Source organism: Paramormyrops kingsleyae, chromosome 13, assembly GCF_048594095.1.
Source record: "Paramormyrops kingsleyae isolate MSU_618 chromosome 13, PKINGS_0.4, whole genome shotgun sequence".
NCBI lineage: Eukaryota > Metazoa > Chordata > Actinopteri > Osteoglossiformes > Mormyridae > Paramormyrops > Paramormyrops kingsleyae.
The window spans coordinates 32,255,666-32,281,409 of NC_132809.1; the positions used below are offsets into that span (position 1 = coordinate 32,255,666).

General features: G+C 43.2%; 1 protein-coding gene and 1 non-coding gene across 3 annotated transcripts in view; both read left to right on the forward strand.

Annotated features, from left to right (window-relative positions):
- Positions 1-25,744, forward strand: part of LOC111849644 (neural-cadherin-like) — a 125,879-nt gene that overhangs the window by 2,103 nt on the left and 98,032 nt on the right. The gene's annotated exons all lie outside the window — the stretch shown is intronic.
- LOC111849660 (U2 spliceosomal RNA) lies at positions 19,994-20,181 on the forward strand. Its single transcript, XR_002839606.1, has one exon. It is a non-coding gene; the product is annotated as a U2 spliceosomal RNA (small nuclear RNA).

Genomic DNA, 25,744 nt, shown 5'->3' on the forward strand with positions numbered 1-25,744 from the left:
AATATTGTTGGCAATTTAGCATTTACACCTGCATGAAGGAAATTGCTCTCCCTTAGGTGTTGGGGATTAGACCCACAGGCTGGTGTGTTTATGTGTGTGTGTGTGTGTGTTTGTGTGTGTATGTATGTTTGTGTGTGTGTGTGTGTGTTTGTGTGTGTGTGTATGTGTGTGTGTGTTTGTGTGTGTGTGTGTATGTGTGTGTGTGTTTGTGTGTGTGTGTATGTTTGTGTGTGTTTGTGTGTGTGCATGTATGTGTGTGTGTGAGAGAGTGTGTGTGTTTCTGTATGTTTGTGTGTATTGCTGTGTTATGCAGTGATTGTGTATTGCAGTGTTATGAAGTGACTGGCAGATTCATAAAATAAACGCAAACTGCTATGCCAATGGCAGAAAAAAAGTCAGAAAAGACAATAATAGCGTAGAGTAGAACAGAATTCTTTAGCTCCTTCTTCATTTGTGCCATCTTGATAATAGTAATTAACAAGTGTTCCTGTTAATTAATCAGGTCACCACAACCCCTTCTTAGGGGAAAACCACACTATTCTCCTGACCAGTTCAGTACACCGCATATCCATTTCTGCTGAATATGACAATCAACTCACAGTCATTTTGCTTATTCTCAGTATGAAAATGACTTTGCTGAGGAACAGGGGAGCATGTGAGGTTTTAGCCTCCCGGCGGGGGGGGGGGGGTAGAGTTGATTTGTAACTTCTGCCTTATATTACAACATATTACCGAATATACGCTTCAACATTTGACCCGACCTCACTCATGCAGACACGACTTACAGAAGTATTCAATCCGTCATTAACCTTTTAATAAGCACCAGTTGAAACCTTGGGGAAAAAAGAGGTAGAGTTGTACCAAGTTTCTCCAACCTCTTTACTCCGTTGTGGAGGCTATTAGTGTCGAGAATATATTGTTTCTTTAAATAATTTAGGTACCCAGTGCACAGTACTGGAATTTTAAATGTCTGCCACTAAAAATTGATTCGGAGTAAAATGACGATTGGTGTTAATGCAGTTCCTATAATCCACTAACAAAACCATGCTTACTAATCCATAGTCGCAATATCCAGTCATTTTGGTTATATTGGTTACAATTTCCAGTGATTATTCATACCTAATTGCTCCGTATGTAAATGTTGAAACACAAGTTAACAATTATTAAATTACCCTTTTTAAATTTCAAAATAGATGTATGCACATCTATGTATTGTGTTATGCATTCACTTCACTTTTACGGTTGGTCTAAATTTTCTCAGTTCACTTATAATGTCTGTTATTTTCTGGCTATTACGCTTTCGGGAGTTACCGTTTAAAGCACTCTAACACAATCTGGATAAAGAAAGACTATGTTTTAATTATCAAAATACTAAAGCAATATTTACGAATCTGTCTATTATTAACATTACGATATCCTAAATCACCGTAAAATGGTTTTAGAGAGTGTCATCCGGAATATGCGCATGCAGAAGATTTAAAAGTTGAATTTTAATCTATATGAATTAACTGCGGCGCTCCTCTGTAACAGGTCGCTTTCAGTCCTTTAAAGTGGAGATGACGCTCCTCCTCGTCTGTTAGCATTTGTCGCGTGATCCCATCTCATTTTCTTTGATTCTAGGGTCTTGGAGTGCTGCGCATTTGTCAGAAACCTTTAAAATTCATTAAATCCCCGATTTGTTGCGATCCTGTTTTTCTGTCTCTTTCATATGTGCATTTACTTCTGTGCGTGACAAGTTCACTCGTTACGCTAATCGGAGGTAACTTGTACGTTTGCGTGGCTGTTACGTTTTAATTGAAGCTGTGATCCAGCTATTCTAACCAGTGCGAGATGAATAGATGCGTGTGTCTTAATATATTAGTTTGAAAGATGTGCACATTTACTTGTTTTGGAGGAACGGTCTTGCGGATGCTTAGGATCCTCAGGAATGCTGAAAATCATTTGGGTTTCATGCCTTGAGGGAAGTGACTTTGGTGATCAATCTTCTTCCAATCAATCCTTCCACTTGCCTCTGTCTGGCCTCTGTTTTTATGGTGCAGGTGCTATTTATGTTTCTGTGGAGTAAAACTGAGCGCTGAAGACGACAGAGGAGCAGCAGTGTTCATGATGCAATTCTGAAATCATGAATCCAATCAACATTTTTAAATACCGCGAGAGCAGACCATTTACATGGATCCTCAACACATGCTTAGACACATGCGTGGGGAGGCGTTCACTACTGTGCATGGTTCACTACTGTGTATTCTGCATTTGCTGTATACTACAAGTCACATGTCCATACGGATGTTACTATGGATACATAGTCCACGATAAATCAATCTTAGCTGTTCTTTAGATAGAAATACTATTTGCTGGTAGCATGACCTCACTTCTGAACAGCATCGTTTGGAATCGGTTTAAAAAAAACATCGTTTGAACTCACACAAACAAAAGCAATGCATTATTTCCAAAGGATACTTCCACATCAGATATAGTTGTTCTGTTAGATTTATTTTATTGTTTTATTGACCTTCTCTGGAAGGCAGACAGTTATAAACTTGCCTGCAAGTTCCCTTCCTCAGGGATGGGGCAATTTATTAATGTCCAGCAGGAAAACCAAATATGGATGCTTTTTTTCTTCTTAGAACTTTCCAGTCAGCCTCTTTCCTCTGTAAGGTCAGAGCACAGTCCCTCAGCCTGAATGTTACTAGGGTATCTCTTTTTTGTAATGTCTCTGTTTTTGAGGTACCCTGTGCCGCTGACCCTGGCCCCTCCCCATGGACAGAGCAGTAATGGTCTGGGATATATTTAACTTTGTGGGTGTGCAGCCAGCGGTGGCACCGGGTCACTCGGTGTTCGAAACTGTCTGCCTGACTGCCCTCAGCTGCCTCCTAGCACTGCCTTCCCTTGCTGCCCCTGGAGGCACGGGGGTGGGTGGAGTGGGGGGGGGGCATTTGTGTCAGGCATGAAGAGGAATCGTCGTCTCCACTGGCTTTTCCGTGGGAGCCTTCCATGGCTCCGCTGCTATTCCTCACCCCCTTTATGTGCAGAGGCCCTGGCTGGATGAGATAGAGGGCCCAGAAGGGATGAGTGGGCTAACAGAAGCCCCACAGCATTACGCGTCCCCCCCCCCCCGGGTCCTGGAAGGCGAGGGGAGGGAAAGTGTGTCACTATGATGGTTTCACGCAAGTCGGCAACCTCTCCTCCCGATCAGCCATCAACATGCTTCCGCCCGAGCAGATGTGGCCCGCTACACGACCATTCTGGCAAAATCTTTTAATCTGGTTAGAAAGAGCCGGAGAATTACGCGGCATACTGAAAACATCTTCAGCGGGGGAAGGAGCGCTGTGGGTATTAATCAGAGCCTTGTACCCAACAAGCTGCTTATGGTAAACTGTGACGGCATGCATAGATGAAAGCCACACTGATGTGTAAAGTCATATGCCGGGAATGGATCAACTCTCACCTCCATTCCCAGCCCGCGGTTTAGCCTGTGCGCTAGTCTGCCTTTGGCCCAGAACTGGCACAGTCCACAGCAGAATACCCCTTGTAAAGGAACCATTAGCAGTACAAGTTCTTGACATTATTTTGCATTTTCCTGTGCCCCCAATAAATTGCCTGGAGTTCAGACATGTGGCAAATAAATAGATGATAATGGCAATTCTGTGGGAAGACCTAGATTCTCTCTACTAGAGGCTGATTGGTGATGCTGTCTCCCGCTGGGGGATACAGGCACTGTATGCCACTGCTATAGGCTACTTATACAGTGGGTAAAATCTTCCTCTGCATCAGCTGTACTGCATAGCCAGTCCTGCACTGAATCTAGTTAAACCCCACTTCTGACAATGAATAGATTAATGTCTGCGAAGATCACAGATCATTTATTCCGGTTTAATAGATTTGGGGAATGATAACAGGGAAAATTATGATAAATGCGGAACAATGGGATGTCAGCCAAAGGCTCCTTCCTCAAGCCTGTAGTAATGTACTGTAGTAGTGTACTGTAGTAGCCCGGCGATGGTGGTACGAGTCTCAGGGGAACAGGAACCTGAAACCTGGGTCCTTCTGCTCACTATAAGTGTGAATCCGCATTTTCCCTCTAACGCTGTCACCATGTTTTTGGAGACACCGAGTGTGAGACTGAGGAAGTTGTGGCTGACAGTAATCCTCGGTAGATTAATTACCAAAAAGGGCCGTGGCTTTTGTTAAATGAGATACGTTGGCTGAGGATGAGCGCTGGGGAGGACGGGTCAGTGCGGCGCTGCTCAGCTCCCCGGTGCAATGCCGCCCCCCCCGCCTGCCACACACACCTTTGGCCACCAACTTCCGTATCTGGTACCTTTACCTAAGCGCTTTATACGCATTACAAACATCTCTGCTGCTGTTGTGCCCTAATGCCTTATGAATATCAATTTAGCAATAAATCGTAGAGTAAGTAAAGCATATCACTGGGGTAGAACAACAAGAATAAAACAGAATAGGTAATTAAACAGTACAATATAATACCAGTCACAAATGTAAATAATGTTCTCTGTGGTGCCTGGAATAGGCTCAATCGCCCCCCCCCCCCCCCCCACCCCGTTGTGACCCTGACAAGGATAAGTGCTTTGGTGATAGATGGGTTGGACAATAATACTAGTTTTAAGTAACCCTAAAGACTTCTGAGATTTAATAAGCACAATTCATTAGATTACCATAATTAAAACAAATACCAATATGAACACGTTAGAGGCCAAGAGGTATGAATCATTTCACATTAAGTTTGTTTTTTTTTTTAGTTAAAAGGCTGATAATTGGTTATTTTTCAGAAAATGTCTGGAATTTTAAGGCACCACCTATTGTCAGTGTGTCCCATATGTACCCGGTTTTGTAAATATCTATGGCAGCGCTTGCCGGTGTTTTTCACCGTCTGGCTTCCTTCTGAGTGCCGTTGCTCCAAAGCAAAAGTGAATGTTACTAAGACGCATAAATTCAGGCGGTTTTTCTTCAGATAGAGACCAAATATGAAGCTTCTGCTTCATTTTTCTCAGGAGACTTTACACTTTCAAAAAATTTGGCAGTTTTTTGACGTTTTGCCACAACTAACCTACATATCTGACAGTCATGTCGTGTTTTATTTGATTTATCTGAATTATATTTATAGCCTTTATTCTCAGAGAAAGGAAATCTACAATAGCAATAAGCTTAGTCTCCTATGGGGTTTCAAGTCTAACTAATAGCAATAATAACAGCAACAAGCAAATGCAACTCACTCGATTTTAAGTCCCCTGTCTCCGTGATTTACTTGAGGTTTTAGCTGTTGATTTAATTTAGAGATAATATACTAGACTAGGCTTAGAAGCCGTATCACCGCAATGCACTTACAATCCATCCACACTGCAGATCTGACGCTGGGTTTTTTCTTTTAAGCCTGCTGTTGGCTCTGGGCGTCGCACTGTAATCTGCTGCCAAAGTGAAATGTGTAACAACATATAAAAATCCCGATTGTCATGCTTAATTAAGCAGCCACCTACACCCTTTGCAGTTCATCACTGCCAGAGCTCATCTGAAACGAGCCTCTAATTCTGACCGTCGTGCCATGAGATGTTTGTGGCAAAAATAACATGTTTATGCGGAAAGTTTGCTGCCAGTCATTCTTACATCCGTGCCTTAGGTATGAGTGATAATTATGGCATGGATGCATTGGGGAATCGCTAATGGGAGAGCCGTCGAGCTAATTATTAAAACAGGAGGATACTGACCTAATGAAAACGACACAAATGGCTGACGATGGGAGAGCTCAGGGGGCATTAAAATGTTGCACTTCAAAAAAAATACAACATTCACATTTGTCTCTCATAATTAAGGTTGTGTGCATGACGTGAACGACACCTCCGGCACGGTGCAATGGAAAAATAAGAAAGAAATGAACATCTTTCACTGGTTATTACTGGGGTGACTTTTATATCTGTCAAAAAACAAAAGCCTTGTACTATGTTAGATATCCAACAATTACACTTAATTACACTGGTCTTTTACCAATAGCAGAGAACCCCCATCGCATTAATGTATGAAAATAACTTTTACTGTATACACAATGCTGTTGCAACAGTTTCCAGTAGTGCAAATATTTGTATTTGAATTCCGTGTGAACTGTCAGTCTTCTTTAATTATGGATCCACATGTGTCATTTTAGCACCTCTGATGTACTGCAGTGTGGATGGCAATCAAAGGAGGCTTTTTTTGTTGCTTTTGAGTCTTTGCCAATTAAAGACATTCTCCATATGCACCCATTCAGTATGAACAACTCTGAAGGCACTTGCAGAAAACACAGCTCCTTGATGTCTGCACCGAATCCAGTGCTGCCTCCCCCCACCCCCCTTCCCGCGCTTGGAGAAGAACATTTGGTTCTGATGCTCCTCCTTGGGGGGTTTGGCATATCCGGCCTGGCCGTGGCCCAGCAAGCGTGCAGTTAAGATTTAACTCAGGAACACAAATGGCTCCTCTTTCGCAGAACAACAAATCTTCTTCTCTTGCGATACTTGTTTTGGGTGACCTCTTTATCTCTATGTCAAACACAGATGCCTTGCATTACGGCCACAATGCGCATCTCTCAATAGCAGCGGCCTTTTGCCAACAATAGACAACCCCGTAATGCACTATTGCAACAATTTACAGTCGCGCTTATATTTCCATTTTACGTTGTGTACTGTATCGGCATGTTTTTAATATCTCAACAGTCAGCTAATGTTTGAAAACATGACGAAAATGAGCATGAACAATTTAAGCAGACAGACTGACGGACAGACAAACAGATGCACACATTTTCCTGGCAACAGTGCCCCCCTCCCCCCCCCCTTTACTGCTTTTTTGGCACATGAATTTCCCACCCCAAAATGTTATATTTTTATTATGTATCTGGGTCCCTCATGATCAGTGGACAGGAAATGTTCCCCATTTGCTGAAGCTCTTGGATGTGAACTATCCTACTATGTGAAACTAATTGGACGTGAGGATTTAGGTAAGGAAATTGGTCCATCATGGGGAGAAACTGAAAGTCAGGTCTCCAATTGACATTATATGGCTAAGTAAAGGACAGCATGATTGATGAGCGGTGTACCCATTCATGTCCAGTCCTGTTTCAATGAGCTTGGCATGTTTTCTGTTTAAGGTGCTCAGGCAGAGTTGCCTGGACTCAATTACAGTGCTGGCTGAAAGATCTGTAGTGGGCGTCCAAGAGCTTTATCATGCGTTTCTCTGATTTCTGTCCAATCCGTTTATTCCTGTAGGTCAATCCAGGTTATCTACTAAGTTTTCTTATATAAAGGTTGCTAAATTCAAACCCCCCCTTTGTATGATCAGTAGACACAGTGTAAATTGTCTGTTCTAGGTCATCAGCATCATGGTGTATCACTCATGAGGGAAAGAGGAACCACATTGGTCTCCAGATCATGCCTTCTGGAGTCTGGCAAAGGGATAATCGTTGCTGTTCTGTTAAACCGTAACTCACCAGGTGATAATTTTTATGATGCTGAACACTCATCCTCAGAAATGTGTCCAATTACTCGAAATTTACTTAAGTTTAATTTTTCTTCAGTGCATGTATGGCTAGTTCAAGGCTAGTTCAGAGTTTCAGACATTTTGAAAAATCTTTGGCTTTAGTTTAATAGTGTCCATTTATAGATAGTAGGTCTCATATAGATAATAGATATGAGATTTAATATCCTCTTTATTATATACATGTGGTTGGGTGTCATCGTTTTTCTGTCGTTTCCTGTTCCTGTTTCCTGGTGGTGCTTGTGGAATATGTAAGCAGGATGGTCCCAGCCTGGAAGTATATTTCACCCTTGGTAGACATCAGCTCTGCTAAATGAATGTTCCTCTTTTACCATCTGTGAGATCGTACACTACGCTGGAGCAGGTTATTGCCGAATGTCTTCTCAGATCATGTCTCTCATTTCTCCTTTAAGTAAAATTGTTATGCATGTTTCTTTCGGACACAAGGCAAATCAAAGAAACTTATTGACCGAATTTATAAACCTACAGATTTGCAGGAAAGACAGACATATTTTCGTATGTATTTTTTGTCTGTAAGCAAATTTTTTCTTCCCACAGAAATACAAATAATCATTATTTGCTCAGTGTGATTCTTGTTTGTTTACATCCCTTGAATCTCATCCGAAAACAGAGATAAGTCTTTGCACCCAATTTTGTATTGTCTGATTTATGTTTGCATATCTGATGTAGTGGTTGATTTCGCTTTTTTGTTTGGTCCAATACTTACATTTCAAAGTACAGCATCACATTCGGGGGCTTGTCTATTCAGGGCCTTGATGCCATGCACTGAAGCTAATATTATACTTAATGATGACAAAAGAGAGAGCTAATACGTACAGTAGCTGGCATATAGAAATTAATCAGTGCTATATTGTGCAAGTAGAGGTTCAGAAGGTTTTAGAATTCATTACCGTAGGTAGAAATTATGCAGATCACTCTGCTATGTTTGTTCTCTGTTAGCAAACAGAGTAGATCTGAAACACAAGACATTTCTATCATTCTCTCCATACTGCAGTTATAATACTGATTCCTGGGGACTTTCATAGGCACGATGACTTAATGCACTTCTGTAATAATGAGCACATCCCTCCAAACAAGTAGGGCCTGAGAAAGTCCCCTCTGTTTCTTCTTTCATCTCTCAGTCCTCCAGCGCTGCAGTTTCTTTTCCCTCGGAATCCTCCGGTGCTTTCATTCTCTTCATGTGCTTTGCGTGCAGCTGTTGAACATTTAAATGGGTCCCGCTCATTTAGCCTATAGATCAAATAGGATATTAGTCAAAGAACATGTGTATTAGTCAAAGAACATGTGTATCGTCAAATCTTTTGCAAGCCTTTGTTTGTTTCCCACCTATCCTGACAGATATTAATGCACAATCAAGATGCATATGGCCTTCGGCGTGTGTGACTATGGAACCTGGTGCACCAATTAATAAGTTCTCATTAATTATCTGGTGTAAATATCTCTCCCCATCCCCTGATTGTACATTTGGTGGAGCAGGGCTTGACTCAAAACCACAACCTGAAATGAAAACAGAAATGCTGCTGTATTTTCCATTTGTAGTATGATTAGTATTAATACAGGTAGGCTTACATTGCAATGCTTCTTTTCAAACATGCACGCATTAACACACGCATGCACGTGCACGCACACACGCACATTTGTATTCATATCTTTGTGGGGACCGTACAATCATTTCTATGGGCAAAACCCTAATCCCAGCTACAAAGACTTTAACCCCTATCCAGCCCTAACCTTAACCGTAAGTAACCAAACAAAAGACCTTTGGCATTTTTAGTGTTTTGCAGCCACAGATTTTTTGCAAAATTGAGTTTTTCCTTGTGGAGACTGAAGAAATGGTCCCCACAACATCAACATAACAGGTTTTTTTTTATTACATTGTGGGGACATTTGTTCCCCACAATGTAATTTATACAAAACCACACACACACACACACACGTACTGTGGTGTGCAGAAGCCTTAGACATGCAAAGAAGATGTTTAGGGCTATTTCTCTGGGTAGTACATGTGTATTTGCTCAGAAAAAAACACAATTTAACATTAGAACATTAATTACATTTAGAATTAGCAAATTAACAGTAACAATTAAAAAAAAATGTCTTCTGTTCTACAAAAAGTTACAGATATCTTGTTGGGCGGCTAGAAGCACACGGCTTCAGTTCCAAACCTCTCCCCGGGGGCACCCCAACCATTCTATGTATTTATTTAATTTCACCACCAGCTCACTTAATTAATTGAGTTAATTTGTTAAATAACTCAATGAGGTATTGATTAGGCAGACATGATGGGGTGGTGATCAAGGTGTGTTGGAGGGTTGCTGCAGATGCTGGGCTCATTTTAGGGAAGGTTTGGAAATGACTAAGCTGACACTTTGACAGACGTCATTGTTTCATACCAGCATGGAGACCATTCAAACACCATTGTTTTATACCAGAATGGAGGCCATTCAAACACCATTGTTTTATACCAGAATGGAGGCCATTCAAACACCATTGTTTTATACCAGCATGGAGACCATTCAAACACCATTGTCTTATACCAGCATGGAGACCATTCAAACACCATTGTTTTATACCAGAATGGAGGCCATTCAAACACCATTGTTTTATACCAGCATGGAGACCATTCAAACACCATTGTTTTGCACCAGCATGGAGACCATTCAAACACCATTGTCTTATACCAGCATGGAGACCATTCAAACACCATTGTTTTGTACCAGCATGGAGACCATTCAAACACCATTGTTTTATACCAGCATGGAGACCATTCCAGCATCATTGTTTTGTACCAGCATGGAGACCATTCAAACACCATTGTTTTATACCAGCATGGAGACCATTCAAACACCATTGTCTTATACCAGCATGGAGACCATTCAAACACCATTGTTTTGTACCAGCATGGAGACCATTCAAACACCATTGTTTTATACCAGCATGGAGACCATTCAAACACCATTGTTTTGTACCAGCATGGAGACAATTCAAACACCATTGTTTTATACCAGCATGGAGACCATTCAAACACCATTGTTTTATACCAGCATGGAGACCATTCAAACAACATTGTTTTATACCAGCATGGAGACCATTCAAACACCATTGTTTTGTACCAGCATGGAGACCATTCAAACACCATTGTTTTATACCAGCTTGGAGACCATTCAAACACCATTGTTTTATACCAGCATGGAGACCATTGAAACACCATTGTTTTATACCAGCATGGAGACCATTGAAACACCATTGTTTTGTACCAGCATGGAGACCATTCAAACACCATTGTTTTATACCAGCATGGAGACCATTCAAACACCATTGTTTTATACCAGCATGGAGACCATTCAAACACCATTGTTTTATACCAGCATGGAGACCATTCCAGCCTCATTGTTTTATACCAGCATGGAGACCATTCCAGCATCATTGTTTTATACCAGCATGGAGACCATTCAAACACCATTGTTTTATACCAGCATGGAGACCATTCCAGCCTCATTGTTTCATACCAGCATGGAGACCATTCAAACACCATTGTTTTATACCAGCATGGAGACCATTCCAGCATCATTGTTTTATACCAGCATGGAGACCATTCAAACACCATTGTTTTATACCAGCATGGAGACCATTCCAGCCTCATTGTTTTATACCAGCATGGAGACCATTCCAGCATCATTGTTTCATACCAGCATGGAGACCATTCAAACACCATTGTTTTATACCAGCATGGAGACCACTCAAACACCATTGTTTTGTACCAGCATGGAGACCATTCAAACACCATTGTTTTATACCAGCATGGAGACCATTCCAGCATCATTGTTTTATACCAGCATGGAGACCATTCAAACACCATTGTTTTATACCAGCATGGAGACCATTCAAACACCATTGTTTTATACCAGCATGGAGACCATTCCAGCATCATTGTTTTATACCAGCATGGAGACCATTCAAACACCATTGTTTCATACCAGCATGGAGACCATCCCAGCATCATTGTTTTATACCAGCATGGAGACCATTCAAACACCATTGTTTTATACCAGCATGGAGACCATTCAAACACCATTGTTTTGTACCAGCATGGAGACCATTCAAACACCATTGTTTTATACCAACATGGAGACCATTCAAACACCATTGTTTTATACCAGCATGGAGACCATTCAAACACCATTGTTTTATACCAACATGGAGACCATTCAAACACCATTGTCTTATACCAGCATGGAGACCATTCAAACACCATTGTTTTATACCAGCATGGAGACCATTCAAACACCATTGTTTTGTACCAGCATGGAGACCATTCAAACACCATTGTTTTGTACCAGCATGGAGACCATTCAAACACCATTGTTTTATACCAGCATGGAGACCATTCAAACACCATTGTTTTATACCAACATGGAGACCATTCCAGCATCATTTCCTCTCACTGCCTAAGAGTATCATGTACAGCTAAGAGCAAAGTGCAGGGCAGGTCATTCATCTGGCTGCCCTGGAGCATTTTGGAGACCCATCTTTTCAAGCTGGAATCCCACTTTCTGAAGACAATACTCTGAAAAGGTTTACAATAATGTGTAGTTTACCCTCTTGATGAAAAGACCCCCTTCTCTTCTTCAGCCGCCTCAAAATGCATTTCCATGCAGCCATCAATCCCCTCTCAGTGGCCACTTATCCGTGGCAGGGTAGTAGTAATTCAGAGTCTACCACTGCAAGGTCTGGGCAGGATGCCAGTCTGTCGCAAGGCACTCACTCACTATGGATGATGTACGGTAATCAGTTCACCTAAATTGCATGTCTTTTGACTCTGGGAGGAAGGTAGAGTTCCCTGATGGAAACATACACACACGCACGTGCATGCACGCACACATACACACACACACACACGCACGCACATGTAGGGTAAACATATCCTTATGGGGACCGCTCATTCATTTCAATGGGAAAAATGCTAACGCTAACTATGACAACCTTGACCCCTACCCTGCCCTAACCATAACCATAAGTAACCTAACAAAATACAAGAGTTTTTGCATTTTTAGTTTTTTCATAGCAGTCACCGATTTTTATAAAGTAGATTTTTCCCTTATGGGGACCAGGAAACCGGTCCCCATAAGGGAACAAAAAGGATATTTATCACGTTATTGCGGCCAGGAAACCGGTCCCCATAAGGAAAAAAAAACGGATATTTATCACATTATGGGGACATTGTGTCCCCATAAGGATAGGTAAACCCGCTTGCACACACACGCACACACACACACACACGCGCACACCCACGCACACATACACACACACGCACACACACACACACACGCACGCACGCACACACACGCACACACACACACACGCACGCACACCCACGCACACACACACACACACACACACACGCACACACACACACACACGCACACCCACGCACACATACACACACACGCACGCACACACACACGCACGCACGCACACACACACACACACACGCACACACACACACACACACGCACACCCACGCACACATACACACACATGCACACACACACGCACGCACACACACACACACACGCACGCACGCACACATACACGGCGTGCATGCACACAGGTGATAATGCAGCCCACGCACCTACTGCATTGCCAGACATATTTTTCAGCACTGCTAAAAAAATGTATTTAACACTTAATTAAGATTAAACTGCACCCATTTGTGTCTCAAGGATGTGTCTTGGAAGCCTTGGGTGAGCATTTAAAAAGATTGTGTGCTGGGTATGTGTGCCACTGAACATATATTATAGTCATTGCTTTGATAAATGTGAAAGAAAATCTTACGTAGAATTTAGGCCATTTTAGTACAAGTGCTTGTTTTTTTACATTTATTTTATCCTTTCTATTGTCTTTTATGTTTTAAAGTGATTTGGAATATGAAATGTTCCTCATCAAATTGTAGTGTAACGGCCTTGAATCTAAATGAGGTAGCTGAGGCTTTTGAAAAGACACAGTAATTTCCCATATAGCAATTCTTAATAAATTGCCAGTGCTTAACTTTTCTCTCCCTTTCTGTACATACACCGATCAGCCTTAAATTAAAACCACTTTCCTAATATTGTGTAGGTCCCCCCTCCTTCTGCCAGAACAGCTCTGACTCATCAAGCCATGGACTCCACAAGATCTCTGAAGGTGTCCTGTGGTTCTGGCACCAAGACATTAGCAGCAGATCTTTAAGTCCTGTAAGCTGTGAGTTGGGGCCTCCATGGATCAGACTTGTTTGTCCAGCATGTCCCACAGAGGCTCGATCAGATTGAGATCTGGGGTATTTGGTGGCCAAGTCAACACCTTGAACTTTTTTCATGTTCCTCAAATCATTCTTGAACAATTTCTGCAGCGTGGCAGAGAGCATTATCCTGCTAAAAGAGGTCACTGCCATTAGGAAATACTGTTGCTATGAAGGGGGTCTGCACGAATTTTTAGGTAGGTGGTACATGTCACAGTATCATTCACATGAATGCCAGGAACCAAGGTTTCCATCAAAACATTGCCCAGAGCATCACGCTGCCTCCACCAGCTTGCCTTCTTCCCATAGTGCATCCTGAGATCTCTTCCCCATGTAAACGACACACACACACCCAGCTGTCCACATGATATAACACAAAATGTGACTCATCAGTCTAGGCCACCTTCTTTCATTGTTCCATGGTCCAGTTCTGATGCTTCCCCATTGTAGGCTCTTTCGATGGTGATCAGGGATCAGCATGGGCGCTCTGACTGGTCTGCGGCGAGGCAGGTCTGCGGCGAGGCAAGCCCGCGCGAGGCAGGTCTGCGGCGAGGCAGGTCTGCGGCGAGGCAGGTCTGCGGCGAGGCAAGCCCGTGCGAGGCAGGTCTGTGGCGAGGCAAGCCCGCGCGAGGCAGGTCTGCGGCGAGGCAAGCCCGCGCGAGGAAGGTCTGTGGCGAGGCAGGTCTGCGGCGAGGCAAGCCCGCGGCGAGGCAGGTCTGCGGTGAGGCAGGTCTGCAGCGAGGCAGCCCCATAAGCAGCACATTGCGTTGCATTTGTGTCCTGGTACCTTTCTGTCACAGCCAGCATTAACTTTTTTTTAGCAGTTTGTGCTGCAGTAGCTCTCCTGTGGGATCCAACCAGATGCACTAGCCTTTGCTCCGCATGCGCATCAGTGAGCCATCGGGTGCCCATGATCCCATTGCCGGTTCACAGGTTGGCCTTCCTTAGACAACTTTTGGTGGATATTGACCACTGCATACTGGGAACACCCCATAGGACCTGCCATTTTGGAGATACTCTGACCCAGTCATCTAACAATCACATCTCAATGCCATTCACTTCACCTTTCAATGGTTTACTGTCATGGCAAATCAGTGTATAAGTCATAATTAGCTGGTTTCACAGAGCAACAAACTAGCAGTGGTATTAATGGCAAATGCAATGGGGTCACGCAGTATTTTGAGGTATTTCTTTCATTGCAGGGAAAAGAATTTTTAAATAGACAAGAACTTCTTTTGTGGTTGTAGAAATGTAGAAAAACAAACATTCTTTATTTCTGTATGTAACTTTATATATGATTTAGTATAATTTTTCATAATGTTTATTGATGGCGCTCCCGGGTTTTTGATAAAATGGCGGTGGGCATTTGTGAGTGACACATGGATGAATAATAAACAGTTAAGATATACATTTCATCATTGTGACATTTCCAAAGACACTAACCTATTGTTAACCTTTACGTTAGCCTGAGGGAATCTAGGAAAAAATGTGTCTGTCTCAAGGACTGGATGGGGGCGCACATGGAGCGGGATGATGTATGGGTGTGAATCGCCCTGCAAGACAGAGAGGAATGACAGCATGGGGTTAAACGGTGAACTCCTGCAAAATGGTCAGAAGGAGATTTTTGAAGGGAGGATTCCCTGGTTGTACTGATATTTAACAGGAGCTCAGATAGGTCAGCAGGACATGGATGTGAGCTTGTGGGATGAAGGAGAGGAGAGGGCATGGTGTCGTACACTAGACAGCTGTTTATTCTTAGTGAAATACGGTAAATTACTGCATCTTTATAATGCATTCATTATGCCTTCATAGAACATTCAGCAAACCTTCATAATGCATTCAAAAAGCAATTATAGAACATTCATAAGAATACCATAACATCCAACATACTTTAACAACTTTAATATAGATTAATTATATGGTTTTACAATACTTGTTAATATTATTTAACAATTAATTTATTATTAATGTATGAATGCATTGTGAAGGTGCAGGTAATGTAAAACGGTATGAAAATTAATAGGATTATTTGTCACTTTGTGCAAAAGCAACAGTTAAACAAACTGAATTTAATAAATTTATATGGTTCTTGAATTTGAAACATTGGTAGATATTGTGTCATATATGTGCCTTAAAAAATAAGCATAAACACCTATCAAATGAACAAAGGTGCAGGATTGATTACGGTTGTATTCATCTTTTTCAGTGTCCTCTATTCCCATTAGATCTATGAACTGAATTTTGTAATTGACGATCAGAGTTACAGACAAATTTAAAAAATCAAAGATGTCTGTAAATGGCCGTATGGTGACATCTCTTCTGAGAAAAGAATGAATTCCTTCAGCAATGTCAAGGAGAGCCCTAAGGGTCATGCTGCTCATTCTGGTTACATTAAGAAGCATTCCGATTCTTTTCCGTAGTTTTGAAATTTTAATTGATAATTACAAAATTTCTTGAAGTAGAATTAAATAGGTTATGTTATTTTATGATTGTTTTTCTGCTAACAATGATCTACTGAAGAGAGGACTAATGACTTCACACTACCATATCCGCAAGTTAAGTTGTGGAAAAATATGTGGAACATATTAAATATACATATATAACTATACTGGGGAAAGATGCAGTCAGTTATACTGTGAAAAAAGCTACTGTATCATATATAATATAATTATATATAAACAGGAGTGAAATGGACACCACTGGTGTCTGATGAGTATGTGGAGAATGAATTCAGCTATTCTGGAAACTAATGAACCACAGCTGTACATCTGCGATAATATTCAAGGTCTTCAAGGTCCTCAGTAGTGCAGTGATATGTGGATCCATTAATAAATACAGACAATAATTTATGTAATGTCCATGGAAACAGATGTGGGGTCAACACTTATCAGGTGGAGATACAAGGGTTACAAAGGCAGACAGCAGTGCTTTGGGATGGCTAGATGACTCCACTCCAGTAGAACTCAAAAATATTATGTTACTGTGTTGATTCAACCTGGAAAATAGGATCTTTACCTATTCACTTATATTTACAAAAATTGTGCATTTTGCTGAACTCAAGCTGACATCCACCAGTTACTTGCCAAAGGAAATGGGAAAAACCACACGCCAATGTGAATACAGCACAGACATTCCTCTAATCAGGCTGCACGCCTGCATTATTAATGTTCATTACTGGCAGTGTTTTTATCCAGGGCATCTTGCAGGCTGGAGAGCGGCGCGAGATGTCCACAGTACCAAGCCACTTCTTTTTCATCTTCTCTTTCTTTCTGGACACAACATCCAAGCAAATTTGGGTGTGCTGTGCCGTGAATATATTGTAAAATATACTCCTGTCACTCCCTACGACCCGCTTCCGTTTATGAAACGTCACCTGGATGACTGACCAATGTGCGGCCACTTTTTAGGAAATAGAACGCTGTTCAGTCGATATGCGCAGAGGGATTCTTGATGAATGGGCTGGGTTTTGCGGCGGCAGGTTAAACATGAAACTTGGCTTATTTATTTTTGTTGTTGTTCGGCAGCAGTTACTGACGGTGGCCTCGTGTATCCAACCTTCTCACGGGGCCAGCGTATTTCCTGGTTGGAGGAATTGATTTTTTTCCCCTTTGATTAAACCTGCATGTTTGTCTGCCCCCGACAGCATCTTGGTAAACACTAATATATTACACTGACTTGCTCCCGGGATGCCTGTAAGTGTTGTGTATAGTTCACAAATGGGAAAAGTTAGGGCACACTACGGGATCTGAATTTAATTTTGAGTACATCTTCAGAAGAGTGCGTTTTAAACTCTGCAGTTTAAAACACAAATCTTTGTTTTCTTTAGCAATGTTTAAGCTATATTACCAGTCGATCTACGTTCCTACCCTCACCTATGGTCACGAGCTGTGGGTAGTGACCGAAAGACCGAGATCGCGAGTGCAAGTGGCCGAAATGGGTGGCTGGGCTCTCCCTTAGAGATAGGGTGAGGAGCTCGGTCATTCGGGAGGGACTCAGAGTAGAGCCGCTGCTCCTCCTCATTAAGAGGAGCCAGATGAGGTGGCTCAGGCATCTGGTCAAGATGCCTCCTGGACGCCTCCCTGGTGAGGTGTTCCGGGCATGTCCCACTGGGAGGAGGCCCCGGGGAAGACGCTTGAGGGACTATGTCTCTCGGCTGGCCTGGGAACGCCTCGGGATTCCCCCAGAGGACCTGGATGAAGTGGCCGGGGAGAGGGAAGTCTGGGTTTCCCTGCTGAGACTGCTGCCCCCGCGACCCGACCCGGAAAAGCGGTAGGAGATGGATGGATGGATGTTTAAGCTATAGATTATTCTAACAACTACCTCACTGCATTAATTCTTGTCGTTCATTGCCATTAAGTGCCATTAAGTTCCATGAAGCTTATATCATTAACGGATGGTGACTTGTGCTGGCAGGTATTGCAGAAGTACCCCCATTCATACCTCATACCTCCAAACCCATCCACTGTGAAGGAGACCTCATGGTGCCGTTAGTCACCTCCATACCCATATGTCCTGCCCTTCCGCTGTGAAGGAGACCTCATGGTGCTGTTAGTCACCTCCATACCCTTATGTCCTGCCCTTCCGCTGTGAAGGAGACCTCATGGTGCCGTTAGTCACCTCCATACCCGTATGTCCTGCCCTTACGCTGTGAAGGAGACCTCATGGTGCCGTTAGTCACCTCCATACCCATATGTCCTGCCCTTCCGCTGTGAAGGAGACCTCATGGTGCCGTTAGTCACCTCCATACCCGTATGTCCTGCCCTTCCGCTGTGAAGGAGACCTCATGGTGCCGTTAGTCACCTCCATACCCGTATGTCCTGCCCTTACGCTGTGAAGGAGACCTCATGGTGCCGTTAGTCACCTCCATACCCATATGTCCTGCCCTTCCGCTGTGAAGGAGACCTCATGGTGCCGTTAGTCACCTCCATACCCGTATGTCCTGCCCTTATGCTGTGAAGGAGACCTCATGGTGCCGTTAGTCACCTCCATACCCGTATGTCCTGCCCTTACGCTGTGAAGGAGACCTCATGGTGTTGTTAGTCACCTCCATACCCGTATGTCCTGCCCTTCCGCTGTGAAGGAGACCTCATGGTGCTGTTAGTCACCTCCATACCCGTATGTCCTGCCCTTCCGCTGTGAAGGAGACCTCATGGTGCTGTTAGTCACCTCCATACCCGTATGTCCTGCCCTTCCGCTGTGAAGGAGACCTCATGGTGCTGTTAGTCACCTCCATACCCGTATGTCCTGCCCTTCCGCTGTGAAGGAGACCTCATGGTGCTGTTAGTCACCTCCATACCCGTATGTCCTGCCCTTCCGCTGTGAAGGAGACCTCATGGTGCTGTTAGTCACCTCCATACCCTTATGTCCTGCCCTTCTGCTGTGAAGGAGACCTCATGGTGCTGTTAGTCACCTCCATACCCGTATGTCCTGCCCTTCCGCTGTGAAGGAGACCTCATGGTGCCGTTAGTCACCTCCATACCCGTATGTCCTGCCCTTCCGCTGTGAAGGAGACCTCATGGTGCCGTTAGTCACCTCCATACCCGTATGTCCTGCCCTTACGCTGTGAAGGAGACCTCATGGTGCCGTTAGTCACCTCCATACCCGTATGTCCTGCCCTTACGCTGTGAAGGAGACCTCATGGTGCCGTTAGTCACCTCCATACCCGTATGTCCTGCCCTTCCGCTGTGAAGGAGACCTCATGGTGCCGTTAGTCACCTCCATACACGTATGTCCTGCCCTTCCGCTGTGAAGGAGACCTCATGGTGCCACCCAAGGCAGCCCTTTGTTTTAAAAGCCATTACTTGCACATCTTACATCCAGGCCGTTACCTATTCACACAACCTCTGTTGAGGCCACCGTTGTTGCATTATTGAAGAGCCCCAAGGACAAGAAATGTAGGGCTTGTATAATCAGTTTCTAAAGGGCATTTCCCGATCACAGTTATTTGGACAAAGGGGCCAGTGAATGCTGTAGACTTGCTTCAGCAATTATCTTTGTCGGTCGTCTTCACAGAAACACACATAATAAAGATTTACTTTATGGAATAACAAAATAAACCAAATGACACTGTGTGTTGAAGACACTTTTGTAAAGTGTGAACTTTTGTGTTACAGTATCTGTTTCAGAAACAATCTGGCTGTTTATATACAGAGAAAAGAAACGTCTCTCCCATAAGATGTAATTGCTTTTCTGCCTTTTGGCAAAGATTAAGTGTGGGATATGTTTTTATCAATTTAATATCTGATATGTCCCTCATAGTGTATTAAATTATTTTTTTTAGGATGAGATGTTGGAAGAAAGACTTTCTCTGTCCAATTGATGCATCGACTGAGTGTTGCACTGAGTCAACTGATATTTGCGTGGTTTTTAAAACACAAACCTTTTTGTATCAATCACTGTTAAAAAATATAATTTTAAGGCTGGTACAGTAGCTCTCTGGTAGTGCTAATGCCTCCTGCCTCACGAGTTTGAGGTTTGAGTTCCTCCTCAGCTGTGTCTGTAGAATCTACATGGTCTCCTTATGTTGCGTAGCTTTCTTCAGGGTACTGTACTGTTTCCTCCTGCACTCCAAACGCATGTGTGGCTACATGGTGTCGCTAAATTGCTCCTAGTTTGTGCCCTTAGATGGATTAACATGGGTAAAATTGTAGCTGGCTTTAGGTAAAAAGATTGGTTAAGCAACTAAATGGGATCCATTTTTCAGTCATGGCCGCGCAAAAATTGCAAAGGCTGCTGTTTGCGGCAGTCGGCACTAAGCAGCCATTTTCTGCAGTGAAGATTAAAGTCAGGATTTTGTAATCTGTCTCTTCCAACTGTCAGGCATCTGCAGAAAAAAAATGAAACATTACAAGAGACCCTCACAACTGTTACACTGCTTCTCTGGCTCATTCAGCTTCTCTGGGCCTTATGTTAATGACATCAGAAACATATTTTCTCCACAGTGATGATTAATTTCATCGCCATCAGGCTGAACTGCGGCCTGAGATACCCGTGCCTGATGTACAGGGCTCTATATTGGTTGTTCGGCGTGTGTGCAGATCACAGGCACAACATTTGGTGTTAATAGGGAGTCTCATTAAGAATCCTCGTTAGCAGTCTTCATGTAATCAGACAGTGCTTACCCACCTACGTACGTGCTATGTTGTCACCATGGATGGACTGTCATGGACCCTTTCACAGTTCTCCAACCAGCTAGCTTAAGGGTGTTAATGGAGTTTGCAGGATGATTGGATGTTCTGTGGAGGGGGTTGGTGCCGGTGGGTTGGAATAAGCAGCAGTGCTAAGCTTCCATTGCACATGTGAAACACGAACACTATTGACAGTGAAAGTTCCTGGGCTACATGAAGAGCCCTATCCTGGGAAACTGCGTTAATTGGTTTACTTTGTGCTGTCCATCCCCGAGCTCCTGCGTGATGGTGTTGATGTCAATGGGTTGCCTCATCCTTTCCCTATACCTCTGGTTTGTTTGGAAGTTACCTCCTGGTCTGTATGACCTTCTGTGCATCAAATGAGATGTTCAATAACAAGATGGTCCTCCATTCTCTTTCCCACATGCTCCCAAGGTTCTGAGCTCCATCTGTGAGAAAGAGCTGCTTGCAGTCCCTTCTCTTTAGCGGGAATCTGCCAGAAGGGAGTGGCGGCTTGCGCTGATTCCGTGAAAACTGACTTCAACATGTAATCCACCGAGGATGACAATGTGGAGTATTGTCATTTAATGTCATTGTGAATGACATTAGCAGTTTAGCTACTCGTGACTCTTGAAGTGTCCAGTTGGCGAAAGTCGAACATTTGCCTACAGGCCCTACAGCCCGGCTCAGCTTGGCACTCCCTGTGTTTTCCTGTCTGATGACCCCCATGTCTATCTTTGAACAGCATGGCTCAGGTATAATTACATTTTTGAGTAATGATCAAGGCCTCTCTGCGATTCTGAGATGCCTTATGGTCGACTCACTGCCTACCGTGAGCTTCACGAGCACCAGCCTTATCGTTCATCACTACATCATGCTGTCCTCTGTGCCCAACAGGAGGGGGGTGGCTGTGGAGATGTTCACACAAGCATGCTCGTCCTAGACATTGACGCTGTCATGAATCCACCAGGGCTGGGAGATGAGCGTTGGTGTGACTGCAGCACTTAGGGGATCTATAAGTGTAATCACAGTTCGTCGAGAATTGAACGCCTCCATTTTGTCAGACTACTGGTTTAACAAAGACCTGTGGATCCCCCAGAGCCTTAATTGCATCAAGTTGTCTTTCAGTCAGACCAGGATGGAGGTCCACCTTGTTTTATACTACATTTAATCAACTAGACACTGCTCAACAAGGAACTACTTGCTGCACTAGCTTGAATTTTCTGAGGGTACTCCCCGAAAACCAAACTTGCTGCACGGTTACCTGTTGTGTTGAAACTCCAGTTTCCTCCTGTACTATGCAGTTGGGGAAATTGTTTTCTAAATTGCCCATTATGCGTGAACAAGTGACCAGTGATTGACTGGCATCCCACCCAGGGATTCCATGCGATGCACATGTTTTTTTTTTCTCCTGCAGTGGATAAACGGTTATGGAAAATGGATGGATAAGTAGATAAGTACAGAATAAGAGAAAAATAAAATAAAATAGATGGTGATTGCAGCAGCGAAACACCAAGTAAAATTATTATTATGATAGTCTACTACTATAGTAGTTACTATAGGCAAGCACCCAGTTAAAGATATTTATGATGAAAGTGAACAACTACAATACAATGTTCCCATTTATAAGCATATGTTATTAATTGGGGCTGTCGACTACTATAGAATACTAGGTTTTACAGTAAGTCTCTTCAAGAAATGTGACTGTAGAAATGGCAAGTTCTAGCACTTTTGCACAATTTAGTTGCATGTAGATATGTGCAATGCTCAGTTATTAGAATTTTAAATAAAGATGAGTTCTGAGAGGAGCAGAGCAGGGAATTGCAAGTGACAGACTTTGTCTCACACAACTGTGGTTCACTTTTGTTCTCCTGAATAGAAAAAAATGTAATTTAATTCTGCGCACTAGGCCTCAATAACAGATGCACTGTGAAGCTTCCTTTCTCAGCATGTTCTGCTATTTCCTAACCGATACTTCCAGCCTTCCCCTTGTAACCCATTTCTGTCCACTCTCAGTCCACCCTTTCTCAGTAAAAGCCTTTGCCCTTTTAGGAGTCCATAACACCTGGAATCAAAGGCTGTAGAGGACAGTAACCATTTCCTCCATCTGACAAGTGCAAGGGACCATCAGCCACAAGAAGCTGATATCTAGCTGTATTTCCCAATGTGCCACATATGCCAGAGGGGAAGTGAGGTTGCGGCAAGAGTGGTAGAAGTGAACCTAATTGGATGGAAGACTCTTGTGTTATGGTAGTTACAGAACTTGCCTGAGGGTCGTGGATTTGAACTCCTGGCGGAGTGCCGCACTTACATCTCACTTGATCTGAGAAACCAAAACAATAAAAACTCATCTGTGTAATTTAATTACAAAATGACAAATATGTTGTTCGGATGTTTTAGCAGTGTGAGTTCCTGCCGATAACAGCGTACCAAACAATTTTATGTTCTTTCTGGGTGATACGTTCAAGTGTGGGTAATTTGGTTATGTCGGTAAGATGAGCCATACATAGCTCGGCTGAAGGAGGACAACTTTAATTGAAGAGGTGGCCGAGTGCCAGGCGGACAGCATGTGTGTCAAATAAGCCGTGCCATTACTCTCCATTAGGGCTGCCATAACTGGCCGGGAGATCACAGGCAATGGAAGGATGAGCTGCACAGAGCCAGACTCGGGGGGCTGTGTTCCTGTCCTCAATGTGATTACACTTTTACGATCATGAGAAATACTCAGAAGAGGCCCCTTTATTGAGAATGATAGTCAAATTCACATTGGTTTATGAGTAGCACCTGCATTTTAAGTGCTGCTACGTGGCTGGAATGTTCAGAGCCCTCATGCTCACGGGGTCCCCACGAAGTTGAGCGATTCCAGTTTTGAGCACTTGGAAACTACCGAGATTCCTTCAGTCTTACTGGTCATTTTCTTCTTTACAAAAGGCACAGGTTTGGGATGGAGGTGAGAGGGAGGTGTTGCACACCGTATGACAGGTTTATGACTGAATCATGCCAATAACAACGAGCGATGGGAGAGACTCCTCCTCGGTGTGAGACTCCTATTACCTAAGTGTCAGTGGTCTGAACCCCTGGTGCTTCTCTACCACTGCATTCAAACTGTGAGTTATCAAAGTCATCCTCAAAGGCATCTCAGTCATACCAATGACTGCCAATTATAAATGATCTTGCGTATGTCAATAAATATACACTGTAAGAATGTGAATGTCCTACAGATTGGCTAGTTGAGTTAGGTGTACTGTAATCTGGTTATGTGCTTCAATAATGAATCAATCTAATCTCTCAGTGGATCTCAGTGGTGTGGGGCAATGTCATAATCATCACCTTGCTGCAGAGTTTTCCCTTCTACATATTGAGCTGCAAGATGCCTTCTGCTGATAGATCCCATCACTTATTAAACTGAATCTGGTTATGCATGCTAATGTCATTAAGAAAATAAAAGGAAAGAATAAGAGAATTAAAACATGTCAGCACGATGTGAGCAGCTGATGCCAGACAGCGCTGTAATAATGGTGCTGGAGGCTTCAATGGTGGCTTGGCAAGTAGGACTATGGCTTCACACCTCCAGGGTTGGCAATTCAATTCTGACTATGTGTGTGTGCACTGTGTGTTCTTTCCATCTTGCATGGTAATCTGATTTGCTCCTGCAGTACCAAGTGATAAAATTAGGAAAAATATACAAATCCGTCTGAGTTTGTAAAATAAACATTTCACTTAATTGATTTCAGACGTGTTTGTCATTTAGCATGCTGCTAGCCAATTAGCTGCTTTTAGCAACAGCTGAATTAATAGTGAAAAGTTGTATTGAACAGACTGAAGGGAACCGATTGCAGGGTGAATTGATGTTTAATTTGGAGGCTGAAATCGTAGCTGCAAACAGGCAGGGTCAAAATCAGAGATGCAGAGAAGTGAAACAAGCCGAAGGGGGAATCCAAGAGCGAAAAAATGCAGGTATAGGCAGAAGGTCAATAACGAGAAGGCAATCAGCGAGGCAATCAAATCTAAGAAAACACAAATCAAGAATCAGGGGTTCAGAAAGTCAAAAACGCAGAGGTTGATGAAACATGGGAAGCGCTCGGTATGGTGTTGAGTATTCAGGGGAGGACGATCTCTGGAGGCGTAGTGGTTCAGGGGAGTCTGGCCACGGTCGGGTCTGTTCTGATGCAGGCGTGACAAAAGTGGTAAATTTCCACACATCACTGAGCTGGAGAAACAGCTTAAGAGACACAGCATGTTTAATGCAATTCTGTTGAAGGGTTTTGCATGTTGTGTTACAATAAGGACAGCTCTGTGAACATGCTGGAATTCTGTATGAACGGGGGAGAGCATTCTTCAAATACTACAAAAAAACATCTTGCATTAAAGGTGTTGTCCTGTATCTTGATGTTCTGCAGTTGGGTGCATTAGTGCCTGGCCCTTTAGGCCAAAAAAATTAAAATGCCCCCTCCTCTTTGAGGTTATGAGTGTGCAATATTAGCAGTGCATGAAGGGGGAGCAGGAACCCCCCCCCCCGGTAAAACACCTTCAAAAAAGTCTCATCTATCCAGTCATCCAGTCTCCAGAATTACTTGTCCATTACAGGCTTGTGGTGAGTGTGAAGCCTGTTTCTGTGAGCACTGGGAACATTTTGGACAGGATGCCAGTCCATTGCAGGGCAAACATTCGCAAAGTCACACATTACAGGTAGAGAAGCAATTTAGAAATGAGAAACTTTTGGATTGTGGTAGGAAACCAGAGAGCTCAGGCGAAGCCTATCTGGACAGGGAGAACATGAAAAGTCACTGGAGATGTGAGGCTT